General features: G+C 40.8%; 1 protein-coding gene across 2 annotated transcripts in view; it reads right to left on the bottom strand.

The window, feature by feature from the left end:
- GMDS (GDP-mannose 4,6-dehydratase) overlaps positions 1–24,590 on the bottom strand; it is a 426,883-nt gene that overhangs the window by 103,760 nt on the left and 298,533 nt on the right. The gene's annotated exons all lie outside the window — the stretch shown is intronic.

The raw sequence follows: 24,590 nt of genomic DNA, 5'->3' as shown, positions 1-24,590 counted from the left end.
TTGTCCACTGCAAGGAGATCTTTAATAAGAATTTCATACTTCTCCTTACACAACAAGGCACCCTGCAGAAGGACACTGAATTTAGATACATATGAGGCTTCATCTAGGTTTAGAGGAATGATGTTGCTGAACCACCCTTACGGGCAACCTAACCAGCAAAAGACTGTACAAAATAGCAAATCAGAACCACTAGTTCTGTGATGACACAGATTATTCCCATTACTTTAGTCAGCATGATGCAAAACACAAAAAATTATGTTACAGTGAGAGGAAGAAGAGTAAATATTATCATTTTCTTTCTTAGCATCTAAAAGTAGCAATGCAGATTTTCATTGTAGTTGTGCACTTGCAAACTGAGGTGACATTGTTTATTGTACAAACCAGTGGGAAATTACCAAAAAAAAAAAAAAAAAAAAAGAGATCAAGTAAATACAGAATGCTGTCATTTCTGAGGACTTTAATTGCCAGGGGAATACCATTAACAAGCTGTCTCTACTGTAAAATAATTGGTTTGCATAAATGCATTTTGTTAACTAGTCAGTAGCTCAATTATTGCTTTGTTGTCTTGGATCTAAATAATGGAAGCAGAAGTGTAACTTAAAACAAGAAATATCTGTCAAGCAGGAAAGCTCAAGATACCTTTTAATAACATACCAGAGAGCTGCTTTACTGTGCTGCTGCTTCTTTTGAACTCCTAGATAATATCAGCTGAGGAACATTATACTGTTCCATGTACATTTCCCTCATCACCATAGTATCTGAAAAGCTTCCAGTAGTTCATTAAGCAACATGACTAACCTCCCTCATTTGTGGTTTCTCCATTCTCTCTCTCATCCTCTCCCCAAGGGAAGAGCTCTGTGTGCGTGTGTGCGTGTGCACGCAGTGTTTTGGTTTATTGTGTTGCTTTGTTTTTTTGGTGTGGTTTATTTATTTTTTTTTTTAATTTTTATTATGTGCATGCTACTTGGCATTTGTAACAAAGAGATACATGGTTTTATCTCACTTAATTTCTGGCTTTGCTACTTGCATGTTACCGAGTGTAACTTGCATTCCTTGCCCTACCTCTGTTTCAGCACATGCTACCCTGCTACTCTTCCACACGCCTAAAGGACACACAGCAAGTTGATGCAAAGTACAAAAAAGATCAACTAATTCAGAGGAAGAGAGTGGAAAGGTGGGAGAAAGGTCTTATAAATTATGCAGGCCATGACTTCCTGGCTGCTGAACGGTCTTGCATTTTGTGAGATAAACTACTACAAAAATTGCTTTCTGTGCTATTACAGCAGATAGTGAGCACATGGGAGTCCCCAGTAAGGGTGCATATGGAGTTACATAGTATGTCTACCATGCATGAGGTGTGTATATAGGTTTTTTGCTGCCATTATACAGCTGCGTGAATGGAGACAGCTTTTCACATATAAAATGCAGATAAGAAAATCTTCAAAAACGTAGGCATGCCTCTTCCCCTCCATTACGCTAGCATATATGCAGCATAACTTCACTAGCTCAGCGTATCCCTGTGCAAAAAGAGAATACATCTTGGTAGCATATGTGTAATATTTTTTAAAGCCCAGACTGAAAGACATTATGATAGGTAAAGTATTTAAGTTAGACTGCCGTAAGTTGTGGAAAGCTATTTCAGTTTTTATGCATTCACCGATTTGGTATCAAAACACTAGGGGCAGTCTCAGTTCCCCTACGCCAGGATTTCTAGTATCATCACCTCCCTCAATTCAGGTTCATATGCGAGTCTAGCTGTAATAAGCACTACAAAAACGCCCTCTGTTTCTGCTTTTCTCTAGTACATCTTGAAATGGTTCAAGAAGCAGCAATATCTGATATTATTTGATTGATGGGGAAAGTGAGAGTAAGAAAAATAAGAGGGCTCATTCCAAGTCAGTCAACAGATTAGGGCTGAGGCCAGAGTGAAACTTCAGGGCTTGTACAACCCAATATACCAGTCACACAAAAGTCTGTACTAAACCTACAGAATCTGCTCCACAATGAAAGGAAAAATTGCACAAATGTTTGCTGGTGTATATAGAAAATTAGCTTAATCTCTTCTTTTTTTCTAAAGACAAACTTGTGTGTGAGTTATCAGAGATCTAGCCCAGCATTATCTGCTATTTGACTGCTGTCATTCGGAATAGTCGCAGGTGAGTCGAGACCCTATCGTCTCAGACAGGAGACAGCTAATAAATGACTGAATCTTTAATTGTGTCCTGAGGACACTTGGACACTTCTGGAAGGCTTTACTATCCCAACACTTCAAAAACAGTAAAGCCAGGGTAAAGGCCAATATGCCTTAATACAAAAAAGACTTGGAACAGGGCTAGGCTGTCTGGCTGATGAGCATGAGTCTTATGTCCCACGAGACTCTGAACGAAATCTTCAGGGTTTGCCTGCTGCCTTCAGACAGCAACGCGTCCAGAAACGACACAGAGAGCTGGGCGTCAGCTGTCATTGCAGGGGTCTCACTGAATGTTAAAATCCTCCCTGCATCAAGTAAATGCAATTTCTGGCATAATACCAGCCACTCAAGGGCCGGCTCAATTCCCCCTCAGCTTACTGCTGCCAGTGAGAGCAGATGGGGAGGAGAAGTAGGGGCCAATTTTCCCCCTCATGGTGGCTTTCTTGCTTGGGACTCAGCAAACTGCAGTACTGATGTCAACAAGTGACACAATAAACTCAGGCTGAAATATTATCATTCTGATGTCGCCTACTTCAGCAGAACATGCAGAAACGGCATATTTCTAGACATGTTTCTTAATTGCCTAGGGATTTTTGGCTAAGCCTTCTGATAATTTGGCTTGCTTTTCACCTTGAAACAGTTTTGCCTCTGAGATACTCTCCGAGCCATAATTTGTTTTGTCAAAGTTTGGGTTTTTTTTTAGTATTTTTTTTTTTATTAAACAAGTTTTCTTGGCCAAAATCTTTTTTTATGGTTTTAAGTTGCTGCCAATTACCTGAGACCCTATGTGTGGGCAAAATTTAAGATAGCTGCTTTGTAGGACAAGTATGGAGTTTGATATGCAGCAGGTATGATGCAGACTTCCTCAGTTGTTTCAGGTTCTGAGAAATATTCTCTATTTTTGTTTTCTTTTTTTCCCCCCCTCCTTTTTTAATAACAATAGAGACATTATTATTTTTCCTACAGCACTTATCTCTGCCACTTACACCTTCTTTTTGCTTGCACACACTGTAGAGAGTAGGCCAATACTCTCCTCTTATTCATGGATCAGACTTTTGCACCCAATGGAAAATAAAGCACTGCCTCCACCAAAGGTACCAGGAAAGGATGTTACAAAGATAACAAAGAAAGTACAAAGCAAAATGTTGAGTGGAAAATGCATATTTTGATAAAGCAATACAATAATAGATACAAGAGCAATGGTTTTCATAAAAATGTAGGCAGAGAAAGGCCCAAGGTATCCTGACTAGTGTGGTTTTTTTTTGTTTTTTTTTTTTTTAAAAAAAAAGAGAAATAGCAAGTTAAATATTGTCCAGACATTTGCTGGCTGAAGCTTAAGGGCCTGTGTGCAGAGTATTCACATTGGGACTCTGCTCTCTTCTCTCAATAACATTATTTCAACTATTGAGTCGTGTTGCTACTGGGAAAATACGAACATTTCAACAAAGAAAAATAAATTGCATTTGTGTTCTCACTTCAACTCCCAGTTTCTCACTGGAGTGGTGCCAGGCCAGTGTTTTAAGGTGCTGACTATCTCTTAGCTAAACAGAACAGATGGGACAGGGAGCTGGGCCGGGACTCGGCAGCTAGATGCAAACACATCTAAGTCCTACATCAGAGCAGAGCTCTTTTCTTCCCTTACCCTCTCCACTTCAAGTACCTTGGATTTCAGAACACGTACATCTAAACACAGCAGCTAGGAGGGAACCATGACACATTTGGTTCATGCATTGTACCACGTGCTGCTGCAGGTTGGACACAGCCAGGAAAAACAAGGTTTGCTTCCCTCCTTTGCCTCCTGCAACCTCAGGAAAATCCCTCCACTGCCCTCAGATGTGGTTTCCCTCCAATGCAACAGGAATAATCCTCTCTTCCTGGGACACAGTTTTATACCAAAGGCTCCGTGATGGCCTGACACTAATAATTCAAGGCCACTTAAAGGAGGTGGGCTCTATGATTTGTGCGTGTGCGTGCACTCCATGTCAGCAGACCCTGCCACTCCGCCAGCTTTCACAAGATGGGCACAACGTAAAAATAACTCCAGTGTGTATCCATGCAAACTATTCACAGAAGCCAGTTAAAACATGGCATTCGGTGGCTGTAAGCAGTGGAGGGTGGGAGGGCGTGAAACATGAGCCTAATCGGAATTGGGGAGCTGGGTGAAGAGGGTTACAATTCACATTTGCAGAACACTTTTTGAATACCAAAAGCTTTCCCCTTTATAAAACAAAAACTTCGTTCACTTCAGTTCACTCACCATGAATAATGAACTGGGGAATTAAAAGCTTTAAACCTGTTAAAGAAGTAATATTAACTTAGGTATAAATATAGCTGAAATAATCCAGACAGTTTTATGACCTTACACCCCCAAATGAAGGTGAAACGCAGAATTCTTTCCCCAGGAATAGTGGTAAACACAGCTAACAGATGGAAGAGCTGAATGGAAATTTCAATAAAGTAGGCCACAAAGAAGCATTTGTAAGTGCAGGGGTGCTCACTTAAAAAAAAGGGGGGGAGGAAAAAAGAAGGCTAAAAAATGGAACTTTGTTTTATTTTGATAGAGTGCCAAAACAGTACTGCATTCCTTAAAGAGCAGAATAAAGGATCGAGTTAGACTGGCCTTCTCAACACCTCAGCAAAAGCCCCCATGGGTCTCATTTTGCTAGGATGACTATTTATATGACAGGTAAGGGAATAATTTTGTTGGATTCAGTTACACCAGGCCTCCATGACCTCTGGGTCAAAAGAGCAAATGCAAAAGTGACAATGTGGATAATTGCCTGTTTAGGATAATGGAATACTGATTGCGGGTCAATTATTATAACACCTGAAAGATAAATGAGCTGATGTGAAAGGTTCAGCAGAGATAGCAAACAAGGAGAACTGTCTGCATGCACCATGCCATGGCTAATAATGCAGAGTACAGGCTGCTGCATTTGATAGCAAGGAAGCATATTTCCTGAGCTGAACTACCAAAGCCAAGCAGTTTCCAAGCCCTAAAATATTTTAGTTTGTAAAACATGCCATAAACCAGAAATTCAGCTCAACTGCCCAAAGCTGCAGGATTAAAGTAATATTATTTAACATGCTACCCAATTAATTTCCATTATAGCCCTTGTCTGTGCCTCATGTCCCAGACTCATTCCGTCTTTGGTCTCCTGAGTGAACTTTCTTCCATTGCTACACAAATAAAGAAAAACAGCTTTGACATTTCTGTTTCTAAATTCAAGCACCATTCAGGCTGCTACTGCAGAGGGGCACTGTGGTTCATAGGATTTTTAAAGAACTGAATTTCGCCCATAAAATCTTTTGAAACTTCTGTACATGTGGCTAGCCTGGTTAGCTTGCTCTGCATCACTTTTGGGTGGTGTGAGTCTTGAAATGCTCATTCCTCACCTTGGTTTTCTTCCTATTTCTTGTGCCCCATGAAAGAAGATCCTTCTTTCCTCCTCTACACATCATGACAGCATATGGTTTGGGTTGGGGAAAAGGCATTTTCAAGGGGAAAGCACAAGTGACTCCTCTTTAGGTTTACAGTCCAACAAGAGGTCAGTCACTGTTCCCTCCACTGTGTGAAGGCACATCAATGTGTGCAGTGCTTTGAGGGAACAATACGCTTAGAAACTGTCTTCCTCAGAAGTGTGCTGGAGTGAGCAGATGGCTAGTGTCCAGACACCTAGAAAGCCCACCTATGGTGTGCAAATGATATTTCCAGATCATTTGAAAAGTCCATCTTCTTGTAGCATCAGGTGAATGGGCAATAAGAAACACATTGCCATGAACAACAGAACTCTGATAAACTGTTCTCAACATGAATATCCATGGCTTGAAAATGTGACACAGTATGTAGAAGATATTCCACTCAACTGAGATGAAAAGGACTCGGGGAATCTTCTGCAATAAACTCACAACTCAGTATCAGCCTCTCCCAGCGCTCTTTCACGGTGGCATGTGAGGACCTTGCCTGCTCTTTCTCCGCAGCCTCTGTGTGAACAGGGATTTTAGAAAAAGCAGGAATAAGACATGTCTGGATCTCTATGACACTCTCAACAGAATATGTTAGAATACAAGAAGCTGCCAAGGAAATGCAAATATGAAACTACAACACCTTCAAGGGGACTTGATCACTGCATGAGTATACTGCTAGGGGCTACTGCCCAGTTTGGCTGCAACACTGTAGATCATTACTGCCCTGTGCCTCTCTGCCAGGTATGACTTCTCGCTTAGTAGGTACATGAATGTTAATCTCGCAAACATGTAATCTTGTATTTTAGCACCAATCTACTGCTGTCAAAAATTCCAGCTATAATGACTATAAATGCATTAGTAAACTCATTTCTTCTGCCCCCTCCAACTGGTAAGTCCAAATGTTCATTTGTACTCATCATGTAAGCTGGGAAAAGGTGAATGACCAAAACAGGAGAGGAGATTGCAGTTGGTTCTCATCTTTGACTTATTTGATGGGAACATAGCTACCTCTTCTGCAATACCATCAGCAACACGAAAAGCAGCTTTGATGCCAACCAGGAGTTTCAAATCCACAATGAAACCCCCTTATCTGCAAAGGTAAAGGATTAAAACTAATCAACTTAATAAGAGCCCAAGTGTCCTGCTGGAAACACCCCTGGTAAGAACAAGGATGGAGAGTAAGTCACATGACTTCGGGTAAGAAAACAAAAAAAAAAAAAATCCCAACCCGGGGCCACCGATCAAACGCTGTCTCACAGTGACTAATTTCTGACTAGAACCCTACTGCTTTGGTTTTCTTTTCCCTCAGACAAGATGAATCACCGTGTGCAGGCTGACAGAAAGAGAAGGCATCCTTTTCCTTTAGCTGCCAAACCCCTCATGATTTTCCTGTATGACAAAAGTCCATCCGGCAGTGATGAGAGATTTCTGAAACTAATTGAAGTTTTCAAGGCTTAGGAGATTATTGAGATTTCTTCCAGCATGGGGATAAGTTAGATCTTATTTAAAATATGAGGTATTTTCTTTTCCACTGCATTTAGCTTCTGTAGGCAGCGTATCTCTCAAATGTTCCACATTTCAGGAATGGTTCTCATTTTAGTCTCAAAGCTATTTATCTTCCTTGCGAATTTGCTACCTCTGTGCTTTTGTTCTTTAAAACTCTTTGTAGCAGTAAAACAAAACCAAAACAAAAAACCTTCTACAAGCTCAGCTTACAGAGACACACACAAAGGAATAAATCCCATGATATTTTCAGTTCCCATGCAAACCTGTGTTTGCTGTCTCTTTGTCCCACATTTGGGTGCTGGCACTGCAAAAGGCATACACAAAGGTTTCTAGCACAGCGATCCAGTGCAAGTTTCACGGAGACCCAAAAGCTCAAGGCAGGGCCCCCTCTTCCCTCCCACCTATGTATGAGGGACCCATGTTGCTACTTGGGCTGTTCTAACAAAGCATCCCCAAGCAAAGCTTGTTCCTAAAACCAGCTGTGATGAGCCACGTGTAATATGTCAAATCTGCATAAGCTGCACTGTTAAACATGGGCCTGAATTCTCATAAATTACAGGAACTGATTACTATTGTAAAACAGCACAGAGCCCTCTGGAAAGCACCATGCAGTTTCATTCTATAAAAGTCTCACAGGGATTCTTGTTCTGAGGCAGCTTGTACAATATAATCAAGCCTTCAAGAGTGGCTCTGTGCATGACTACTGCATAACATCCACCAGGTAAGATATGGAAAGTGACAGTTATGATTACATATATCTCTTAAAAGAAATGCTGCTGCTGAATGAATAGAAAACTAAGTGTGAGCGCAACTGATTCATTAGCATACCTCCAAAAACTGCAAACCAAATTTTCCTGCAACGGTAAAACAAATACCTTAGCCCCAAAAGGACCAGCAGTGATTTTGCAAAGGATGAGAGAGTTGGCAGCGCTCTGATTTGCTGCAGCTCCCTTTAAAATAGCCATCCTACCTCCCAGCCTATTCTAAAAAGGCCACTGTCCTGGAGAAGCGGGATGCGCAGGAAGCTTGTAAAACCATAGACTTGGCTGGTTTTCTCAGGGACAAATTTAACATCTGGTTCCACTCTTTATTTTTTTGGGAATGCCAGATTCTGCCTCCTTACACATTACTTACTATTTGTGCAACTTAAGAGGGATGCCCCTTATGCTGAGGACCTCTGCAACAGGAACCTGGTGCCGCAGGAGCTGCCTCCAAGCTTTGACATTTTGGCTGGTGTTGATTCCTGGCTCGACAGTCTTCTGCATGGTACAGATGTTGCAAAGGGGCCACTAGCTAATGTCAGCCTGCTTGCGCAGCACAAGCCTCATCAATCCGACCAAGCTCTGACCTCTGGGCTCTTTGCTGCTTCTCAGCAGGTGGCCACAAGATCACTCCCACAGGAGGAAATCTCATGAAGTCTAAATGACTACAACTTCTATCGTTCTATGAGAAAAAACCTCGAAGGTGTCTTTAAAGAGATAAAATTGAGATTGCATGGAAAAAAGCCCTGCAGAGTAAGGGAAGGAAAATGTGCAGCAACAGTGAACTAGAAACCTTGTGTATGGATAGGTAAGGAAGCAAATGAATCCTTGATGGTTTTCAATGGGAAGAATATCTACCATTTAATTAAGAATGAAAGAGAAACATGATCTGTTGTATATAAAATACAACTCAAACAAGTAACTTTGGAAGAAGTTGATAACAAACACATCTGTAGTAACAGCCAATATAAGAAAGGCAGACCAAGTGCTGAAAAGCCAGCAGGAAGAAAGAGACTTTCTCCATAATAGAAATAAATTCCTAATGTTATCCCATCTTCAGCTAACTTACACAGCTTGAAAGATGGGAATAAATCAAACATCCTTATCAGTGAAGAACTTGATCAGTCTACTCTAAACTGGCAAAATTCTGAAGATCACTCATGAGGACTTAATTCACTAGACATCAACTTAAAATAGCCTCATATTTGAGGGTTTGCCGAGTATGCTGCAAAAGTTAATTGCTTAGTGTAGTTTTGAAGGAGACTTCGCAGAATGATGGAAAAGTAAAAGGGGTTTTTTCCTTAGGTAGGAGGCTGGGAAAATTAATTCCCAACAATTATTTTAATGCTGTTGGGCTTCATTGTAATACTAATTGTCATGGTGTCAGGAGCTTGGGTTTTTTGTTTTCGTTTTTTAGATTTTTTTAATTGCATCTTCTCATTTACATTTCAGTACAGACAAACATCCTGAGATGTTAAAGCGGAGATGTCAAAAAGGACATTACAGTAATTGAGATGGTAAGTACCTGAATTCAAAAGTAAATTACTCGAAGGAACAAGATGCTAAGAGCTGATCAGTTGTATGCACAAGAAAATGAGAAATCACCTTTGAAAAACATGTTTTTTCTTGTAGCTTTTGTCATTGATGTTTTCTCCTGGAAAGAATAATTTTGTAAGCAGCAGTAATGTTACTGAAAACATAACTGAAGCTTCACAGTCTATGTGATAAAACCAAACTTAAAAGCAGATTTCTAAACAAAAACCATGCTGTATTTATTACGAATTAAAAAGGATTTAAGTCAAAGCAATGTTCAGATTGTTTTTAGACAGGCTACTGATATGCTGCACTTTTCCCCTTTTGCTTTGTGGAGAGTTCATATGCTGTTGTTATGCTAAACTACCAACATAACCATGATACAATGACAGACGAAAGATGCACACCTGACTCAAATATTCTTAAAGGCACTCTCACACCGCTTACATGAAACCAAAATGTCAACCGCAGGCTGCAGTCAACTGTGAGAATCCTCAGACAACACTACTGTGAACAGCACATGTACCCCGACAGCTCCCTGAAGCTTCATGACACAAAAGCCAGATAGATGAATAAGGAGAGACATCCCAAAGAGCATCCCAGTTTAGCTTTGGCACTGCAGCTTCATGTTTGGCATCACTGCTGGCCCCAGGCTCATGTGACACAATAGGTTTCCCTTCTCATTCTGATCCTTAAAACCATATATCCCACACCCGCATACCTCACCAGCTTCTTCCCAGCCTGCCTCCTGGGATCCTTGCACAGATGACGAACTCAGAGGCCAGGATGGACAAGTGTGACTGAGAAAGGAGAGTTTGCCTTGCTGTGGTTTGGAGAACTCAGGAGAATAAACTTGAATGCAACAAGCTGCAGAAGGGAATACCTGAAACCAAGGTTTCTGTGAAGTTATTGTGTGGCACCCTATGGGTTTGGGGGATAAGGCAACTAGGAAAGGAAGAAGGAAAAGGATGAAACATCCCATTTCAGAGGAAGAACTAAAATTAACATCAATAGTTAAACTCTCTGATTAAAGGGAAGCTTGCAAGGAGAAACATTAATTAGCGGTTTAAGTGAGCACTTGAGACTTTCAAGTTTTTAATATACAGATTACAATGAAGTCATCTTTCCTGCTCTTCTCCATGATGTAAATATTCACAGGCCTTAAAAAAATGGTGACTTACTCCTGCTTGGATGTGCCACACAAATGCTGAGAACATGTAGGAGGGGGAAGAAAATTAATTAGCAACGAAGGAGACAGTGACAGTAATAGAAAGATCTTCTGAAGCAAAGCCTTACGTTTTCACTGAGAAAAGTTCAGGCTTGCTTGCTTCTTTCTTTTTCAAAGCAGTATCTTTAAATGGTTTCTGAAATAAGTAGGAGATTGTAATATATGAGATGTGGATAGTACGTGGTCCCTATTGAAAAATTGGAATGGACAGGAAACTCGAAAATGGAAGGCATGGGTTCCCCAGCTGTGCCACATACCATTTTAATGACCCAGGCATGCCAAGGGGGAGCAGCATAGGCAGCAACGTACTAACTTATACTTCACATGGAGTTTAATCTACCATACCAGAAAATGGATGTCTAGTGTTCCCCTAAGGGGAAAACCATTTATTTTAACAATAGTCATTTACTTCAACAGGTCTGTATCAATCCCTTTCCTTATTTACGGAGAAATAAACTGCTTGCTGTTTAGATAACATTCTCTTCAGGGCAGGCATAGCTTATCGGAGCTGCCTGCTGTGAGCCGGGTCCAGGGTGCAAACAATACGCTTTTACCAACTGTACTGCCTTGAAGCATAAAGCAAAGCAGAAATGGCTTTCTGAGCCTTTCTTCGGCTTTCCTCAGCATAGCTGGGAGAGACTTGGCCCATTCATTTATGCTAAAAGTGAGAGAGAATGAGAGCGAGTATGAGAGCGTCACCTGGCTCCTCCGGGGAAAATCCTGGCCACAGGCTGGGCATCCTGTTTGGAAATTTAACCAGCCTCATACCGTGGTGTGACGTACTCTTCCAATGGACTTCTAATCCGTTCACTCAATAGCACACACAGAGATAAAACCAGCAGAAGCCAGGAGCAAGAAACCAATATTTTGTGACACTCTGCTCTCTCATTGCTTTCCATTCACTGACCCGTAACTTATCCTCTCCCACAGACTTAACAATCGCTGAGAAGTTGAACGCACGCTTAAGGCAGGCGAAACAGCTTTTCTCAGTTGCTCTGTATTTGTACGCACACAAAAAAGGCCGATGTGGCGGCTCGCCTGCCTTTGGGGAGCTGCCCTCGCCAGCTGCCTGTGCCTGGCAGGAGAGGCAGGCAGCAGCAGGCTGTCCTGCCACCAGAGCCTCCGTCTGCCACAGGCCACTGGGAACATCTCGCGGGCAAGCTCCATGCAAGCAAATGATGCCATGTGAACTGACTGATGCGCCTGCCTTTTGTTCACACCATGATCCAAGCCACGCTGGCAGCTTTAATTATCATTTTCCCTTCCGGCTGGCCTATATACGCTCAGGTTTGAGGCATCATTCTGGAGCAATCTCCAGGTTTTGAGGAGTCCTCTTCTCTTCATGGCTGACAGCTCAGAAAAAAAACACCCTGGGTTGAAATTCTGGCAGGGCAACGGAGGAGTGGTTGGCCAGGAGGCTTCTAGCTCCACCAGCACTAAAGCAAAACCACATCGCATTTTCTGTCAGAGAAGTCCAGCCCTAAAGCCCCCGGAGGTCCTGCAGCAAGAGGCTGTTTCAGGGCAAGGTGCAGCAAGTGAGGATAACCACTGCAGAGTTCTCCTCCCTCCTTTGACAAACAGTCCAGTCTTTGCACCTCTTGTACAAGACTAATAAACTCTATAAAATATCAAAATTACTGTTAGCAGGGGATACATCAATAATTCAGGGATTTCTCTGTTGGCTGTGTAGTGGCTTGGTGTGCTGTGACCCACCACCTTCAAAATTATAATCCCTTCACTGAATGAGACACAATTAAAATAATATAATATTTCAAAGGGCTAAGTACTCCCATATGGAGATCAGTTCTTTAAGTGTTGTAATTTGCCAACTATAAATATGCTGGAATTGTTTTAATGAAATATCCTGTGCTATTATGTAAGTATAGTATTGTTTCCATTCACACTTCTGTTCTACACAACTATTCCAGATGTTCTACCCACCGTCTCAAGACGTCCTTTAGGCAAAAAAAGGTATATACACACGTGTACACATTCAAATACATATGTGTATAAACAAATATATATATGCATAAAGACCAACTTAATAAAATAAAACTTAGATGTTTTTACATTTAAAAGAAGTTCTCTGGGTATATGTTAATCTTTTTTTAATGAACCTGCAATCATATGGCTCAAACCCTTAAATTATCATGATCCTAAGTTGTAATAAAAACAAGAATAAAAGTTTACTGGAAGGTCGAAAACTGTCAAGTACAAGCAAGAGAAAATACAGAGATGCAGAAGAAGCAGAGAGGTCAAGTGCTTCTGAAAAAATTCAGGTACTGTACCTTCAAGTATATTGCAGCCGTAGGTGACTGGTTACTGCTGTTTTATTTAATAAGACTTCACATAAATTCCAGCTGCTAACCATGTGATAAGTCCATCTCAGAACAGAAGGGTTTCTATTCTCCTGCCACGCTACGATCCAGACTTCCACCCACCTCACTGGGAGTTACAGCCGCACTGAGGGCTGAATAGATCCCACGGACCATTTTCCTGCGTTCACATTTGATTATAATGTGTGAGTTGTGTGAATGAACAATCTTCAGATTTAAGGAAAAAACCACCTCATTTTACGTAACCCTATATGTGGTACAGTAATAATCCTGGGGCTTGACTGCACAGCTATTTTCTCAGTACTTTAATGCAGTGATGGCACCTTTTTAAAACACAAAGGAGGAAGGGGGACAAAAAAAGAAAAAGAAAATGCACACAGGAAGAAGAATGAGATCAAAAGATTAGTATCTCTGACTTTTTCTCCTTTTGCTCCTTCCCCCATTCTCTTTTTCCCCCCTATATTCCAGTTATTCTGCATTTTATTACATAACTCTTGCATTTCTATTAAGGGTCCAATCCTTCGTAAAATGCTGAGGGCCCTGAACTTTCATCTTTTTCCAGCAATTTTACACAGGGAAAATATTTTTTTTTCTGGGTAGTGTGTGCAGCTGTTCCGTAACTCCTGCTGCAGCCTCAGGTGGTGGTAGGTTCTGCCATACAAACAAGTATTTCCCCATATGAGGAGGAGGAAAAGGTGGACTGGAAGATCCACATGGCAAATTGCTGTCCAGCCCTGGCACTATGTGACTGAAAGGTACAGCAGCTGAACAGCAATGGGGGAAAATAAACAATGCAGATGCTGGTTGATTAGCAAAAGATTTCTACTTTTTTCCCTTTTTTTAAAAAAAGGAACCTTTACTGCTGTCTCTTCAGCAGGCTGCTTCCCCTCGTCCATGTGTAGTTTTTATACTCTTGGATAGCTGAAATAAAGTGTTTACAACTGGGGAAATAAGGAGATACTTTCTCCCTGGTTTATAATGGAGGTTTTTGAAAGTAACAACATAATTTTGGTGATTTTTCCCCCCAAAAAAATCTTGTTGAAAAAACCGAAAATCCTCATGACAAGAAAACTGTTTTCTAAAATACTTAGTTGTAAAAAAAACCCCATTTTTGAAACAAAGTATTTACTATTAGTGGATGCTTATTTCAGAACAAAGTAAAGGTATAAAATAAAGACAACATTTCATTTTTCTCTTAATTATACAAACAGCACTGTATATTAAAGCAGTATGTACCGCTTTTTCACTTCAACATTTTTAATCTCTTCTCAACATTCTTCTTAAAGGAAAACTTTATTTCTCATACAGTCTATAAGCCTTTCTCTGGAGACCTACATCAAGTATCTGTAACACAAGCTGAAACTACATTTAATAACGTCTACTGTGCCAAATTCACTCTTTAAAAAGCAAAAACTTTCAAATCATTATAGCGCAAGTGTTTAAAAAAACATGTGTACAAATGGTAGACTTTTTAGAATGTCAGACGCTGCACGTGTGACTTGTCGAGAAAGAGTGTGACAGCTGGGAGGGTGCTGAGGACACCCCTGACCAGTGACCATAAGGTCACAAAGAAATCCAGACCTGGAGACTCGTCGGGAGCCAGCTAGATGAAGCACACCAAACATGCAGGCATGAACTGAACTGGCAAAAATGCTAGTCCCAGCTATTCATAGAAATAAATAAATAATAATAAAAAGTTCCAGGTGCTGTTCCAAACTCCTATTTCCCTGCTGCAAGCTGAGTTAAGCTTGAGTTAAGTTGCCTGTGCAGTTAGCACCCGGGCAGCCCAGCTCTGACCCAGGTGCAGCCTCAACTCGATGCTCTCAGCGCCTCTGAGCACCAGCACGGACACTTTTGTCAGGCGTGATGCTCCTTTTGCATTTTTTCCAGGGTGTGCACAGTGAGCAACTGCAGACCGTACAGTGGCCTGGTGCAGAGCCGTGCAGGGAAGGGGTGGGAAAACCGAAGGAGGCTTACTGAAAGGGTGACCACAGTAGCTTGGGATGATTATACAAACGGCTCTGCATCTTTTGATGTTTCCTCTTTTCTAATAATAAGATGGTCATCTGCATGCTTTGCTTTCTGAGAAATGCTGCTTCATTTCTCTCCCATAAAATTGGCCTGTTTCCTCTCAGTGAACAGAGGAAGAGATTTACAATAATTTACAGTATATTAGACAGTTATTACTGCACAATGATATAAAATGGTGATTATACTAAGTGAAAATTTTGGTAAAATTCATATACTGGAAATGGAAGAGTAAATTCAGGTTTGGGTACTGCGTTTCTGAAGTCAAACCATCTGGGGCAACATAGAAATTCCAAATCCCAATCACCTTACTCATTCATGTAGTTTCATCATGATTATTCAAGCACTGACAGTGTGTTCATGCCATAATAAATAAAGGTGAGAAATTACAAGGCTGATGTGTGAATATGACAGGTGCCATTTGGCTTCCCATCACATGATAGCCTGCAGGTCTTGCTTGCTATTGCGACCTTTGCATGTAGTGAACGTTTCTCATCTTAGAACAGGAAAATAAGGAGAGATAACTTGTTAGTTCCCGCTTACCACCCAAAACATGAGAGGCAGAGCTCTTAAATGGGACCTATTTCACAGAGCCGATAAAATTCAAGAGTTCAACAGTGTCACAGCCTGGCATCCGCATTAAACCTTATTTTTTATTAGCTAATGTGTGTGTTACATTTTAATGGATGCTAATGTAAATAGATGTGCTTATTATGACTTTAGTGCACTCACAACAGCTTAATAAAGCATTTTTATTGTCATCATTTATTGCCACATTCTTTTCGCACTTAGAGTGGTATAAGTCCAAAATAGCCCCCTAGAAGTCACAGGTTTACCTAGGTGTAAATCTGTGGTTACTTTAGACGTTTATCAGCCTGAAAGGAGACTCTGGCTTGTAGAATCTAAATATCACTTTGATTTAAGTGCTGCTGAGCTTAAGCAGACTGTAACCAGATCCTGAAGAATCACTCTAGCTCAGGAGGAGAGGAGTAATGATTTTAAGTAGGGGAGAACTCTATTCCTTTATATAGCTTTTTTTGAAAAAATATTTTTAAGTAAGATCTCTTGCTTTCCCTATGAAATAGCTATGAAAGTAAATTAACTTTCAGAAGGTTATCAGACCATTTGGCATCAGCTTGCAGTTCCCCAGTGCCTTTTACTTTACCCTTGAGAAAGCACAGTCTGTCACAGTCCCTTTTCTCCTCCTCATTTTCCAGATTGACTGTCAATGTCATTAATAGTCCAGCACACTGAAACACTGAGAATTTTCATCTCAGGAAGGGTTTGTACACGAGAATACATAATGAAGGATGCGAGGACCACACAAAGCACTGCTGAAATGCAATGGCACCTTAAGTGAGCACAGCCACGTTTAGGAGGGCAAAGGAATGTCAGAAAGCATGTTATGGCCAGAAGAGGGAACCTCTCAGAGGCATGGGGAAGACCAGCAGAAGGATGTAAAGCATGGGAGATCCTACACACCTACAGCTGCAGCTGCAGAAACAAAACTGGCCTGACATTTCACAAAAGGTCTTCAGACTGTGAGCGCTCAAAAAGAAAAGCTACTTACACATCACAGGGGGGAAAAAAAAAGGCAACTTGAGGAACACCATTTCTCTGAGCCAGAACTGGTGTGCTGATCAAGAAGTCAGTACCAGAAGATCAAAAGACCAGAAGATCTACAGAAGATGTCAGCTAACCAAAAGCACGACTTAACTACTGCAGTACACGCTTCTTGAGGAACACAGCTGACCACAGCTGAGCACGAGAGACATGCGAGGAGAGAAGCTCAGATTGGCAAAGTCCTTAATAGTATATAGGGAGATTGATGCTAGAGCAAATTATGCCAGCATGAAAAAAGGCATGGCTCCATGGCATGCCAGTTGTACCCTGGCAAGACATGCAAAACTGCCCAGAAAATGCTACGTTGCATTTATCACAGCAACCCCCGCCCCCCCCCCCCCCCCCCCCCCCCCCCCCCATGGAGGCATTTACTACAGAGCAGCTGCAACGTCATGTGTATCTTCTGGTAATGCATTATATATCCAAGACTGGTGCTTTCCCCAAACAGTTTTTCCTCCTGTCAGCAAGCTCAGGCAGGAAAACATGCTTTTGCTCTAACCAGTCAGGGGTGCTTCTTGCCTTTTTTCCACCCAAGCTCGCTCGACTTAATAGCTCTCCCTTATAAGACTTCACCATGACTCAAAATTTATGAGGGAAGTTTTCTAAGGTAAAAGGGCAAGCAGGTGCCTGGTTTCCACTGACTACCAGCACCTTGCTCCTACATGTGCTGTTGCACATCTCCCCAAACTGGCTCTGTAAGTGCCTGTGAAGAGGAGGCTGAAGACAGGCAATCCAGCTGGCACCTGCTGCAGCCAATATGCCCACAGAGACGTGAGAAACTTATGCAGTGAACTCCCAAATATCCTCTGCACTTCGGCTTCATTACAAATAATAATTTCAAGCCAACTTTGCCAAAAGGTTCGCGAAGATCTACGTATCTTTCTGCAGACCTAGCCCAAATTATGACTTCAGGTAAAAGCCATGAGAAAACCCTTGTGGTTGTTGTTTCTTCCTGCAGCCAGGCAACTTCTGGCAGTTTGACACCAAACCCACAAGCTGAACACAAAATGCAAGACAGAAACAGTAAATGAAGGGATATTTCCTATCAGCCTCTGCAGGCCAGAGGTGCAGATTGCTACATGCATAGGAATACCAATTTGGAAGGTGGGGATAATAATGAAACACAAAAGAAAGACAGGAAGCTGGGGTGAGAATCTCCTGATGTGCTAATTAATTCTTGATTCATTCTTCCGCTGTAGGTGAATAAGAAACTATTAGGGAATTGCACAAATGTCTGTGCAAGCTGTGGGCCCAAATTCTGGTTTCTGTTAATCTGGCAGAAACCTTTTATGCTGACTGTGGCAGAAATAAATTATTTAAAGTGACGTAAACCCGTGAGGCACAAACATGCCTTACCCTTGACAGAAAAGAGCTTACTGATTTTTGACTATTTTTAAAAGTTCAAAATCCTGCATATAAAGTAATGTAAAACACTAGGGAAAAAAGCATGCTCCAAACAACACCCTCAGTTTACTGAGCTTAGATTAATCTTTTAAAGAAGCTAACACTGAAACCAGACCAAACCTAACTTTTTTTCCCAGCTTTTTTTTCAAAGGTAAAGCAGGAATACTGGACAAATGGAGAACGTAGCGAATGCTCAAACACTTTGAGTCCAGCAGCTTGGGGAGCTGTACTCAGACCCTTTCCTTCTGGGTGGACTGGGGCTGCACATCTTGTCAAAGCACTCACGTTGATTACAAGGTCTTATCATCCCACTGCAGTCAGTCATCTGTCAGCAACGCAGGAGGTCACACCTCTCGTCTGTCAGTAAGTGATGGGTCTGAGGATTTCTCCAAATGAACAATCTCCACTCCCAAATGGAAGCAGCCACCAAGTGCTGCTTTGAACAGGCTGTTTTGCTTGCATTCCCCGTGCAGCCCCACCAGCTCCTCGCCCCCGGAGTGCCACAGCACCCCAGTCTGGAAGCAGCTCTGAATTCAAGTCTTAGACCTACCATTGCCAACATGACTTGGAGACTGCCCTAGCCTCAATGTATGTTGCATCTACACATGCAAATAGTCGGTTTGGCAGAATACCTAAATGTCACTATCCCACAGCATAAATTAACAAATCTGAGGTGAAAAAATGTTGTATCGATTCCCCGCTCTCACACCTACACAGGCCTTTTGTGGCCGTGGCTACTGAAGGTCTGACTCTTCAAGGAAATACTGTGCCTGAAACCTGCGCTGCCTCAGAGGCACATTTCACTTCCTCAAAGACCTAGTGAAAAGCCAGCTTAGTTACGCCCACACAGAGCTACAATCGCTCCCAAAGTCTTTGGGAATCATGGCTTTGGCTTGGTTTTGTACGGAAGTTCTTGAGAAGGCTGCCATTAAAATGGAGCATCCACTTTTCAGAGACCCATGCTGGGGCCTGAAGGAACAAATCTATTTCACTGTTCTATGCCCAGGTGGAGCCCTGACTACGACCGCTACATTTCACCATATATAACCATGGCTCTCACTCTACAATAGCATTTTTCTCACATTTTCAAGAGAAAACATAATTTTTTCACAGATTTTGCAATAATAACTTCCTAGAAGCACACTTCACTGTAGCACAACACAATACATCTTTCCTGCAAAGAGTCAGTCGTGAGCTGAATCACTCACTGGAAATGTTTTCTGAAATGCCTACTTTAAAAATACTTCCACTGGATGACTACTGTTCAAATAATGTAAACAAAGATTATAAAAGGCATCTTCATAACATGGGGTATCCTTTAATACAGTCATGTATTCTCAAGCCCAATTTTAGGGGTGCTTCCTGAGATTAATTTTAATAGCAAAACAGGTGGTGTGATGTCCTTAATTTGTAACATAAAAAAGGGATGGCCAGATAGGGAGCCATGTAACACAGAAGTATTGGATTTTATAATTCTACAAGCACATGTGTATATTGAATCTCATCTAGGTAAAAGTAAGCTGCAGGAAAAAAAAAATATCTTTTTCACCTCCCTCCTATCTCATAAATAGGAAAAAAAAGCCCAACCAACCCACCAAATCCACAACCCAAAACCCTAAAATCACTGAAGCCCCAACCCCCTGCAACCCACAGATATCACCAAGAAGAACTTACCTTACAATGCTTTTTATCCCCATGGTTCAGTAGTAAGAATTCAACCAAACATTCTATTTTTCTCCCATGTCTGGGCACTTTTCCAGAACTTCTAAGCTCAACAGGCAACTTTTAGTCCTATCTAGGTTGCATTCCTTTGTGCTACTTGCCTGTTTGCTCCCTGTTGACATTTGCACAAACTAGAAAAGTAGTTGCAGTGAGAGATTCCTTCACAAAAACGATGCTGCAGTGCCATCTTTAAAAACACTGAAAACCTTACCAAGAAACTGAAAAAGAATGACAATATTCTAGGAAGAAAACAGATACAGAAATTTGCATGCTGAGTATAGTCATACTTTTGTTTAACCAGCTGATCCCTCACATCCAATAATTTCCTCTAGTCAAACAGTTCCAACACCTTCTCACCTGACCAGATGGAATGATGCAAAACATCATTTTACCAAGTTTTATGTCTTTGTCATCTGATTTTTCTAGGATCTAATTAGCCCTTGTGTGGATATAAAAGGGGTAGCATGCACATAAGTTGATAAAAGGCAGAAAAAAGGAATGTTCCTATTTTTAGAAGGGGGAACAACCTACACAGCTCAAATGAAGACAATATGTAAAATCAATTCTTTACTTTTGAACACCTAGAGAATTCTGGAGAGAACCAATTTCTGCACAGAACCATAACACAGCTAAGGAATTTACTTCACCTCATGATTCATCTAGTTTTTCCTCTTCTACTCCTCCAGCTTCCTTATCAGATTTCCAACTCCTCTTGTTCCAATAGCTTTTTGTTTACACACCATATGCCTAACAACTGTTTTTCTTATGACATGAAAAAAAACACAAAAAGGAAAAAAATATGTTTCTCTACATCCATTTACTTCTAAGACATTTTGTCTTAATCTTTGCAATGGTTCCCTCCTAATCCAAAACCCTTGAGGCATTTTAGAAGGTAAATGAGTGCTTAGAGGCATTCCTGCTGTAATTTATATGCTTTGTGAACCCTAATTGTTCTGAGTCAAAGACTTCATTTTTCCTAAAGTACCAAGTTTAGTGGGCTTCAAGGCGCTCAGCAAGATGTGCCTGATTGGACAGACTTCAGATTACATTCTGGCCCATCTTGGTGTGCGTTTTGCTTCATATTTTAAGGTACAGAGATTTCAGTTGTCGGGGAAAAAATAATATGCTTGATTACTAAGCAAAAAATGCTTTTCATCAAAAGGAAAACTACATTTGGAATTAAAAAAAAAAAAAATCTTGACCAGCTTTAATGTTAAGCAATTTCCTGAGGTCATTGTAGACGTTTCTAAAACTTGATATAACTTATACCAAAAATGAGAGAATACAAATATTAGCTCCAGAAATTTGCTATTAAATTGCCAAGCAAACAAAACAAAAACAGCTGCATACGTAAAATATACGTCACAAATTCACCGACTGCACAATGGTGAAGCATACTATGGGGGTTTCAGTGGCACTTGCTTGGAATGATCTGCAAGAGCTCACTTACAGCTGCTTATGAATAATACGGACATTTTAAACTCTGAAGTAATAAAAACCTCCATATACTTTGCCATCATGCACTATACATATTCATGCACAAATGACTAAGAAAACTCTGCAGGCATGATAAAACCATGCAAGTCAGCAACATTAGGCGGTGGCCGTACAGCAAGAAGGAATGAGTTTGAATGGAAGAAATGTACATATAATGTATGTATGCAAGCATATACTATGTGTAAAGAGGTGAAATAGGCCTATCTCAAACTAATATGCAGGAAATGCATACGATTTAAGTTTTTGCTATAGGTACAATATACTCTTATTTCTAACTACTGAGCAGCTGAAATCTTGTTTCCTCAGCCCATCGTAATTTCATGCTTAATTTAGAGAAAGAGAATACCCAAGGACTGTCTGAAGGGGGAGAAAATATGGATAGTATAACATTAGTGCAGGGACCTGCTACTCTGTTGTTTGGCAAGCGGAGAGGCCTGTGTAGTTTCTACCCTTCAGTGCATCAGAGTAAGATTCCAGCAAAAACACATGTTAAGGGGGGGAAGAAGGGAGGGCTGGGTGTTCAGCTGAATGAACTTACTGTTACCTTTTTTTTTTTTTCTAACATAAGTCTTCTTTTTCCTGATACTGTCTGAATTTGAAACATCTAATTTAATCCATTGAAGGGCCCCGTCTTCCTTTTATTTCCTGTCTGTACTGGAGCAGTCGCCTGTTTCAATTATGACTTTCTCCAGCTCCTACATTTTTCGTGCTCCAGCTGGCTCAATGTGCACTTCCTTGGAAGGTAAAATGCACTAACTGTGCTGATCGGAGACTGATAGCTGGAAAGCCACAATATTTAATAGCTGAGCTGATAAGAGGAGGGGTTACTAAAAAAAAACCAAAACCAACAAACCCACCCCCCAACACAATTTCGAGCCTAAACAAAAGGATATTATATAGCAGCATGCACAATTAAAGCCCCATTAAAAAATATACACACATAGAACTGCAGAGTGCTTACATAAATTCATACTTTTATGGTAAATTTCATCTACTTCTATGCATGTGTGTTAAATGTTTCTTTCCTGCTTTTCAGTCAGTTAGTGCTGACTGGGGACTAACTCGGCGCAATTATTTCAAAGAACAGGATTGTGGGATTGATATGGAACTACTGCAAAACCCTTTCCAGCTAAAAATAAGATTGTTTTGTAGTCAAGATGGCAAAAAAAAAAAAAAAAAGAAAAGTCTCTGGGCTGTAAACACCAGTGAATGTATTTTTTTCTGCTTTATGAAAACCACAAATCTTTTTTTTTCCCCTTTCCTTCTTACTCACAGGGCAGTTTAATTACAGTATAATCTCTTTCAGTAAGCACCCCTTGAGACCTTATTGTCCAAGTACCGTATTATCAAGGCTACAGCTACAATTTACTGCAGTAGGTGGGGGCTCCCTTTAGGAAGGCCAGAAGGTACAAAAGAAGTCAAAAGGAAAAAAAAAAAAGAAAAGGAATAAAGAAAAAGTAGTTCAGTTACTTTATTACTAACCAACAGTGCAAAATTTTACTGGACCCTAGAGGTATAGTTCAATAATTAGAGAAACACCGTAAAGGCGATGGCCAACACTCCCCCTCTCTAACACGCTTGCGTCAGTAAATTTGAATGAAAACTTCAAGTTAACAAAGTTGTTCAGTGCTGCAGTTGCTGCAGCAGCTTGGATACATGGGAGTGGGGGAGGCAGGGGAAGAAGTTAATGAAGAAAAGCAGGTTCTTAGGTGTGAAGTGCAAAGCATAGATATTTTGGTTTATAGGGCAGTATTGAAAATAAGCAGGAACTAGTAATTTAAGAGGGAAAAAAAATCAACACACCTTTGCCAGCTTTATTTTCAAATTAATTTGGAAGTATTTCCCTGAGATATGAGAATGATGTTGGGTGTAGAAAACCAATTTTAATTCAAGCTAGCAACATGGAGGACATAGTAACAGCTAGTTTCTCCTGCTGTTTATACTGGTACAAGCACTGTGAAACAAATGCAACTGAGAAGATAACTGGTCCAGTATGAAATTACTCGTGCTATTGAAGGAGAGCACAGCTACCTGATTTTTCAGGTAGGGTTTACCTGTATGTTTGCATAGGCAATCAAATTACATCCCAGGCACACAACACATAAAATGGCATAGTGAAATCTAAGTGACACAGTACTGATATCCAGGAATGATATTTTTCCCATTATTTTTTGTTAAAAAAACCAGCTCTACCGTCCCCCGTCTGCTATCTCACAACTGTTTACCGCACACGGCAGGAACTTGTTGCCAAGTGCACAGATATGATATGGTATGTAGACAGTGACCTAAAGGGAATATTTATTTCTGTGCAGTGTAGTAGGTTATGGTTACAGCTATCAAGCTGTTTCAGTTGCTGATTTATTCACCCAGAAGGACAGATACAATATTTTTCTAAATCTGTTTCCTATTAAGTTTTCCTCCCCCCTGCCATGGCCACCCCCCTTCAAGATTCCTTAAATGGATGAAGTCTCTTCTTTTCTCAGCCACAAACCAAGGTATACTCCATATAAAAAAGTCCCTCATCCTTGAGGCAATGATCAAGGAACAGGATATCCTGGTTAATACTAATGCGGGAAGAAGGCTTGCTCATTCTCACAGACTTTTCAACCCACTGGTGCCTTCTGAAGCAGCCTCAGGCACGCTTTCCTTTTCTTCTCTGGGAATAAAAGGGGAGAAAAAAGGTAAAAAAAAAAAAAGAAAAGAAAAAAGGAAGAAGAAAAAAGGAAAAAGGAAAAAGGAAAAAAGAAAAAAGAAAAAAGGAAAAAGAAAAAAGAAAAAGGAGAGGAGGAAAAGAAGGAGAAAATGAGAAAAGAAAATGGGAAAAAAAGGGAAAACAGGAAAAAAGGCAGAAAAAGTATAAAAGGGAGAAAAGGGAGAAAAAGAAGAAAAGGGAAAAAAAGAGAAAAGGGGAAAAGGAAAAAGGGAAAGAAAAAGGAGAAAAAAAGGAGAAGAAAAAAGGAGAAGAAAAAGGAGAAAAGTAAAAAAAAAAAGGAAAAAAAGGCAGAGATTTTTTTAAAAGCTGAATCTGCCCTGGGATGAGGCAGCCTGGCACTGGAAACGTGTGCTCCTTAACCGGGAACACTATGTTGGGCAGCAGGAAGGAGCCACCTTCTGAGTGCCAAGTGTTTTCAAAGAGCTACCTGAGCCTGCACCGCTTCTGGGCAGAACTAAGTTTTGAAACCAATATTACTAAAAGTATTAACAGCAGCCACAACAGAAGACATTCCAAAATCTGGTTGCAGAATGTGGAGAAGCTCCCAAATAACCTGCAATTGCGGGTGACAAAAACCCTC

This window comes from Falco cherrug, chromosome 3 (assembly GCF_023634085.1).
Source record: "Falco cherrug isolate bFalChe1 chromosome 3, bFalChe1.pri, whole genome shotgun sequence".
In the NCBI taxonomy this organism is placed as follows: domain Eukaryota; kingdom Metazoa; phylum Chordata; class Aves; order Falconiformes; family Falconidae; genus Falco; species Falco cherrug.
The sequence above is the reverse complement of the archived record's forward strand: the minus strand, read 5'-3'. Positions and strand labels throughout refer to the sequence as shown.